Source organism: Aphelocoma coerulescens, chromosome 17 (assembly GCF_041296385.1).
Source record: "Aphelocoma coerulescens isolate FSJ_1873_10779 chromosome 17, UR_Acoe_1.0, whole genome shotgun sequence".
Lineage (NCBI taxonomy): Eukaryota > Metazoa > Chordata > Aves > Passeriformes > Corvidae > Aphelocoma > Aphelocoma coerulescens.
The window spans coordinates 2,545,881-2,553,825 of NC_091030.1; positions in this window are offsets into that span (position 1 = coordinate 2,545,881).

Here is a 7,945-nt window from a genome sequence, read left to right on the forward strand (position 1 = left end):
CTCAAATAAGATCACTGGATAAAAATAGACATCAGACAGGAGGAAAATGAGGGGGAAAAAGGAAAGGTTAAAGCTGCCATCGTGCAGTATCATCTCCTTGGGAAGCTGCAGAGGGTTTATTCGTGCTGTGCTGCTGCCTCCCTTGCTCAAAAGAATTACATCACTCAGTCTTGTGAGAAGATGGAAAATCAGGTGTATTAAATTAGCTGAAAATTGGGTATGGGGGAAAAAAACCACCTCTTGACACTGTAGTGGATGTGCATCATCCATCTCCTTTGGAGTGCAGGTAGAAAGCAGAGGCGTTAGGAGAGATAATAAAATGCAGCAATAAAACAAGACAATGGAACAGTTATAAAAGTGCAGTAACTTCCACAAATTTGTCAGAGACAGCGTTTGCTCAGTGGGAATTATTGTCAGCCCAAACACACCCGGAGTTGTTCCCATGTGGCATTCCTCAAACTGGGGAGCTAGAAAACCTGTGGTGCCTTTCAGCAGCACTTGGGAGAATCAATCCAAGTGGAAAATCCATTTCTGGGTATTAAACCCCTCTGTGTTCTGGTTAATGACCAGAAGAAAATAATGCATGAAGTGCAAAGCTGGAAGAAATGGAAAAATTAATATTGTTTAAATTAAAAAAAAAAATATATATACTCAGAGTTATTCAGAATGAGATTTTCAGGCACCCCTAGAGATTTCAGATCATTGAAACACCAGTTATTCTGTTATGGAACACCAGAAAGACATTCATTTCCCAGAAGGATCTCATAATTTCTTGAAAAGCAGGCTATTTCTGTGTGATTTCAGCAGCATAATAAAAAATTGAGCCACTCAGAAGTATATTCTCGTGCATACTGTGGGATCTAATTAATAATAAAAAAGAAGAAGAAGAAGATTGTGTCAATTTCAAGCTCATTAAGAGAGAAAAAAAAGAACATTTACACTTGCTGGTGTGAGTGTGGTTCCTAAAATCTCTGGATACATCTGAAAGTGTTGGCCTGAGAAAAACCATGAGGTGGATTTGGGTCAGAAGGAGGAGTGGATGGATTCCTAATATAATAATAATAATAATAATAATAATAATAATAATAATAATAATAATAATAATAATCCTAAAATAACCCTAATGTATGGATTTGGGTAGCAGGAAGAAATAACTACTCAAACCCACAGAAATGAAGAGAAAGGCCCCATTTCATTGTGCTGGACATTGGGTGAGGTTGGCAGAGACCACGCCAGGACCTTGTGTGGTGTGAGGGGCACTGACACTGGCACAGTGTCACACACACCAGGGCTGGCACAGAGAGGCAGCAGCACCACAACAGCATCACAGAAAAGGATCTTCCCCTCAACATCTGCAGGAAAATAACAGAATTTAAGTCAGAACGGGCCCTATAGGTCAGCTAGTTTGATGTTCTGTTTGGGAAAGGGCACAGAGCTTTATCCCAAACCCCTGGAAAATGAGAATGCTGCTGGGATGGGAAAAAAGCATCAGGTGGGGGCTGAGCTGTGGGGCAGGATTGGACTGGAGCAGCATCTGGCCCTGTCAGCCACCTAAGTGTGAGGCTTGTGGGCACCCAGGGGTGGGGATGAGCAGTGGTTTCGGAAGTGATGACACTGGGAAGGGCAGCTTGGGTGTCTTTGAGACACAGATCTGAGGGTCTGGGCTGGGACAGGCATGGCTCTGGAATGGCTCAGCTGTAATAATCAGGATTTTCCCCTGTGTCAGTGTGAAATGTCAATAACTGGCCATGGAAAGAAGTGGAGTTGTGAACTAAAGATTGGTCAGTGTGATTTAGGGGAGAAGCTGTTATTTGTGCTCCCTGTGTGTAAGTGTTGACAGCTTTTGATAAAAGAGAGATGAGAGATCTGAGGTCAGATTGAAAATAACCAAACCTTCCTCGGGACATCACCTCTGGTTAGACTTCACTGGGAGAGCAGAGTTACCTCACAACTGAATTCATCTGGCACCATAAGGTACCCAGATTAGAAATGAAAACCCCACAAAAGTTGGCATTCAGCACTTGACAGCTCCTAAATCTCCCTGTGGCTCATAAACAGGCTCTGCTCAGTGTGGCATCCATGCACTGAACCCTACTGGGCAATCACTGAAAAATCAAAGTTTCACTAGCTTGAGATGCAGTCTGTACATCAAGGGAAGTGCAGGAATGTGGGGTGAAAGTCTATTTATAATTCTGGCAGCTCGAAAGGCTTTGTTAGTTCACCTTTCTCAAAATAAGAAAGCTCCATCACTCTTCTTCTCAGGCAAGAAACTGTGAAGTCGTTTATTTTTTCCATCCCTATAGGGCAAATAAGGAAGGATCTTGCAAAATTCCCAGTGTAGAGTGCCTTAGGGGCCAGGGCTACCTTCTGTCACTCAGTCTGGGATGGATTTATCCTCACAGCAGCTGCTGAGGCGGGTCAGCGTTGGTGTTCTTCTTCTACCTCCCTGTTAATGAGAGAAACGAGGTTATCAGAAGGTGAAAGTGCTTCTGTTTATCCTCAGGGGTTAAACAGAGTTGTGCCCTCCAGCCTGGGGACCCTCTTTAGGTTTGTTCCCCTAAAGACTCCTTGAAGCAGTCCCCAGGACTCTGCAAAGTTGATGCAAATGACTCAGGAGCATGAGCACACACAGAAAAGCTGCAGCAAAGGACAGAGCGCTGTCAAAATCCCCCCCAAAAATCAGTGTTCAAAGAAGGCAATATAACCTGTCTCCTCAGGGTGACAGGAGCTTTCTCCCTCCAGGTGTGAAACTGGTAAAAGCCTTAAGAATGATGTTCCAAAATGCCTTAAAGGATGGAAGTCACCCGGAGCTTTTTATTCACGGTGACTGGAACAAGTTCAGCCTGAAGCTGCTGGGGGCTTTTGGTTACGAGCTGAGGCCTGGGGCACCTCCAAGCTGTAGCTGCTTTCTTGCTCTCCTGTCCCCACAGTTAACGACAAAAATCTCCAGAAAAAAAAACAAAAGAAAAGCTGGAAGTTCCCTCCTGGGAGCAGTGCAGCACTTGGCTGACCAACATCTCCAAAGAGAGCTGTGGAGATCCCAGCCCTCCCCAGCTGATGATCCTGCTAATTGGGGTGTGCCAATGCACAGCTCTGCCTGAGCATTTGTGTGCAGTGCTTTTTCACACTTGCTGGGCTTCTCCCAGGCTCTGCTCATTGACAAGGGGCAAGATTCTCACAAATATGTAGGATTAAGTAATTCTGGGCTCCCCAGGCCAGTTCTGAAGGTGGCTCTGAGGTGCTTTCTCAGTAAGTGGTTCATCCTGGTGTATCTGAGGGATCAGTCTGGGAATGTTTGTGTCCTCAGCCCATACCAGGGCTGATTATAGAAACAGCCCAGACAAGTTTCTTGTCCAGATATCTCTGAGATAGCTACAGGCAGGGAAAATGATTGAGGGCGTTTGGGAGCAGGAGCTCATTTGAGAGCAGGAGCCTCATTAGTAGGTCGAGGGTGGGAGGTTAATTATTATGGTTCTTGTGAAAAATCACCCCCAGATTTTGACATCACCCTTCTGAGGGTGACAGTCATCAAATAAGCATAATAGACCCTGCCTGGGAGTGAAATTATGGAAGGCCATCATGGAACAGGGAGGATCCAGGGATTGGGAGCCATCACTGTCAGGTACAGCCAGGGAGGAGCAGTGACAGTGGGATAAGGGAATCGAGGCATCCCTGTGTCACACAGCAGCCAGAGCATCACCACTGCCTGTTTACTTCTGTAAGCCACAAAATGTATAAATCACAGGAGAATGGGAAAGGAAAATCAAAATATTCAGCCTTGAGTGACAGTCTTTGTTTATTCCTACAGAGATAATTGCCAGGTAAAATCCTGCATCTGCCAGCATTGTCTCTGGAACAGTTACCCTGAAATTATCCAAAGCCTTTTCAGAGCTGCATTTCTTACCCACAAGAAGGACATCTCCACTCTGGATCCTGGGTGGTTTGCCCTCCGTGGAATTAAGTTTGGCATTTCTTTCTTTGATTCCAATCAGGGCGTACAAAAGCTCTGTGCATTCCCATTGATATTCATGTCATTCCTACTCCAGCTTCTCTTGAATTAATGCAACCCCAGAATCTTTGCAATGTCACTCTCAATTCATGCAGGCTTAAAAATTTAATCTTGCCCATTCTTGAGTTCTGCTCCTCTCTTATTCCTTGCTTTGATGCCTTTGTGCAAATGTCTCGGGGCTTCTTGGGCACACCACACACAGCAGGTTTTGCTGGTGGAAAAACAGGATTTTCTCCTGTGCAGAAGAGTTGGGCACTGAGATGCCCCAAGGACACTCAAGAGAACCCATCAGCACGAGCCACTGTAACAAACAGCAAGGGTTTCTCTGGCAATTCTACTTTTCCAAACTTTTTCCCTAGATTTTCCACACCGGAGGCCTGCCAGCCTACACAGGTCACAGAATGGTTTGGGTTGGAAGGGATCTTAAATATCACCCAGTCCCATGGGCATGGCCCTGCCATGGGCAGGGACACCTCCCACTGTCCCAGGTGGCTCCAAGCCCCGTCCAACCTGGCCTTGGACACTTCCAGGGATCCAGGGGCAGCCACAGCTTCTCTGGGCACCCTTTGCCAGGGCCTCCCCACCCTCCCGGGGAAGGATTTATTCCCAATATCCCATCTAACCCTGCCCTCCTTTAGCTTAAGGCCATTCCCTCTTGTTTCATCACGACCTATCCTCATGAAAGTCCTGCTCCAATGTTCTCATGAGTCCCCTCAGGCACTGGAAGGTGCTCTAAGATCTCCCCAGAGCCTTCTCTTCTCCCAGAGGAAGGAATGCTGCAAGGGGAAGCTCAGCCAGGCCTTCAGAGGTGCCACCCTGAGATCAGCAGCACTTGGGCACCTGTGTGTTCCCAGAGCTGGCTGACAATTCCCGAGGAGCTCGAGCCCTGTGGGGTCCAGGAGCTGTGGTTTGGTGAATCAGCAACAAACACCTCCCAGAGCAACACAAGGTGATGCTGAACTCAGTGAGCAAACCTGACCTGCGGTTTCATGCAAACCCTTTTTCCTTCTTTTAGTCTGCGTGGGTTCATGCCCCCTAAATTTCGCTCTCAGTTTCAGCTGTGAATGAATTCAATATCTTTAGGTCATATTCAGCGAAGAGAAACTCCCCAGTTTGGACTAGTTTCAGTACAATCCTAAGCAAAACCACAGAATTGCTCATGGTTTCCAGACCAAACCATGCAGTTCACCTTGTTTTTTGGGGTTTCATTACGAAAATTTCATGGAGCCCAAAAAAGAAGAGGCACAAAGCTTTGAATTGTGACTTGTCCACTCCTGCCTACTGGGAATATAATGGTTGGTGATGGAAATCTTTGCTGCAGAGAGACATTTCTGTGCTCCCCAGTTGGTTTTAAGTGAAAATTGATTGATTTATGTGCCTCCTCTGCTCCTGAGATTTGGGCTTGGTTTTGACCCTTGCTTTGGTCTTCTCAGAGTGGTTTCAGTCCATGTCTGGAAGACAAAAAAAATCATGGATTCTTTGTCATGGTGGGAAATCAGTGCAGGCATGGCACAGCCAAGCCTATATCTTGTGTATTTCAGGGTTTAAAGAGATTTAGAAAACACTGAGACTCTGGTGTTGTTCTCTCCTATCAATTAACAGCGGCTTCTTCCAGGAGAGATTAAAACGTGGATCATTTCTAGGTCAGGGAAATCATCAAGTAACGCTGTCCCTGGCTCGTTTCCATGAGCTCTGAAATGTCCTCAGTCAGAAGAAAATGCAGCATTACTTCTGTGATGTCTTTCTGGACCGGCTTCGGCAGCAGAAAGGCGCTGGCTGGGCTGGATCCTTCACAGAGGAGGCACCTCAGGGCTGATGGTCTGGGCTCGCGTTAACCCGGAGGCAAAGGAAAAGAGAGGGGCCTCTGCTCTGGGTTCCAACAGGTTCATTGTCAGAAGTCCAGCAACCAGAACATGGCAATGATCTTAATCTGGGATCCCACCAAGAGGCTTTTCCCTCAGTTTTATAGGGGTTTGAAAACCGCGGGGAGAGGGAAGGCAACCAATGAGTTACAAGGCAGGGGGAGGATACAATTCAACAAGAACCACTGGGGGAAACGGAGAGGCGGGAGATACAACAAAGAACCAGTGAACAACCAAGGAAAAGAGAATGTTCCCGACCAGGGGGAGGTGGTTTGAACCCGGATACTGCCCAGGGGGATGTGGCTTAGGCTTCTGTGCCACCCATCGACCCACCCTCATAGTCACTGTCCTGGGTGGGGAATTCCACCCAAGGGAGAGCCATGATTGATTGGCATTCCACTGCCCCAGTGGGCTGGGTCACAGGAACAATCAAGCACTTGGTAACTCAGGGCTTCACACTCGTCTGAGTGTGGTGCGTGTGAAAGACAACTTCAGCCTTGAATTTGTGACAATCTAATCGTAGAAAAATTAAAACATGAATGAGAAGAAGGGTGGGAAGTATTGGAGAAAATCTGTAGAAAATTTGTCTTGAAGTAGAACTCATCTTTAGTGCTAGACAAGCACATGTGGGTATTTTTCCTGGATACGCTTCCAAAGGCTGTGTCTCACCTGCTGAGCTAATTCTGTCATCCAGGATACATCAGCACTAATCCATTTCACTGAATTCCTCAGAAATTACCTTATTGAGCACAACTGACCCAGGAAACTCAACTAGACTGGAAGATTGGAGCTCGAAGACTTCCAGTCAGGATGGACCTGCCATTTCTTCCAAGGAGTCATGACAACGTTTAACTAATTCCAGTCTCATGGATGTGCTTCTCTTTTCTGTTGGATTGACAGAGCCAGAGAGAAAATAGGAAAATCTTGTGCATTCTTTTCCCTCAGCTGTCATTAACTCTCATTTTGACTGGTCAAAACTTTCTTTGGCTTAATCTAAATTCACATGGACCCAGTTTAGATTTCCTTCTTTCCCCAGCTGGAATAAATAAACAATTAAACCAAATTGCTCAAATTTCTCTGAGTAAAGATATTTTCTAGAACAAGAAATCACTTGTTCACTCCTGCTCCTGTTGAGCAGGGAAAATCTCTACCTAATTTCCCCTGCTCAACTTCTCAAAACACGCAGGATGGGAAAATGCAGCTTCAAAGAGTGTTTTGAATGAATGAAATAAAAACACAGCAAATAATTGAAAGTTTGAGGCACCCACTCAAATGCAAAAAATATCCCCTTTCTCCGTGGCCACTGCTAAATGTAACGAGGCGGTTTCAGAATGTGTCTTGATACGGCTGCTTTTGGTTGGTTTGGTTGGGTTTTAGCTGCTTGCTAGAGGGGGTTGGCCTGTGGGTAAAAGCCAGGCTGGAAGGAAGTCTGGTTTCACATCTGGTCTCTGCCCAGGGCTGTGTCACCACCGTGTCCTGCCCTGGTGGCTCTGGGAGAAAGGGCCATGGCATGACCCCCCGGCAGGGCATCAGCATCCCTTGGAAGTGGAGCATTATTTTAGAGGAGATGTTCAGGACTTTGCCTCAAGTTTCTTAGGCCAGAAGCCCGAGGGAAAAGAGTGGCAGGGACCAAGGAAAGCCACCAAGATGTGCTCTGCACTTCTGAGCTGCTCCGTGAACACCTTGGGCAGGGTTTAACCCAGCTCTGAGCAGAAGCACCTGCTAATGATAAAATCTCTGGGCCTGAGTCCAGGTGTTTTCACCCCACAGCTCAAATCCTATTGGAAGAAAAAAGTCTTCTTCATTTTTACCATTTTACAGACAGAAAATCTCAGGCAGGGGGGTGGAGAAGTGACTGATGGAGCAGAGACTCCCCAAAAGCTTTGCCAGATGAGTTGGGCAAATGAGATCCATGGAGCTGCAGTGGGATTCTTCCCTGAATTCCAGCAGGATCACTGGCCAGAGAAAAGCTCCACGAGCACCTGTGACAGGGGGTTGTCCCTGTTGTCCCAGCTGAGCCTGAGCTGGGCAAGGCAAGGAATGAGGGAGGGATGTGGTGAAGATCATGAGGAGG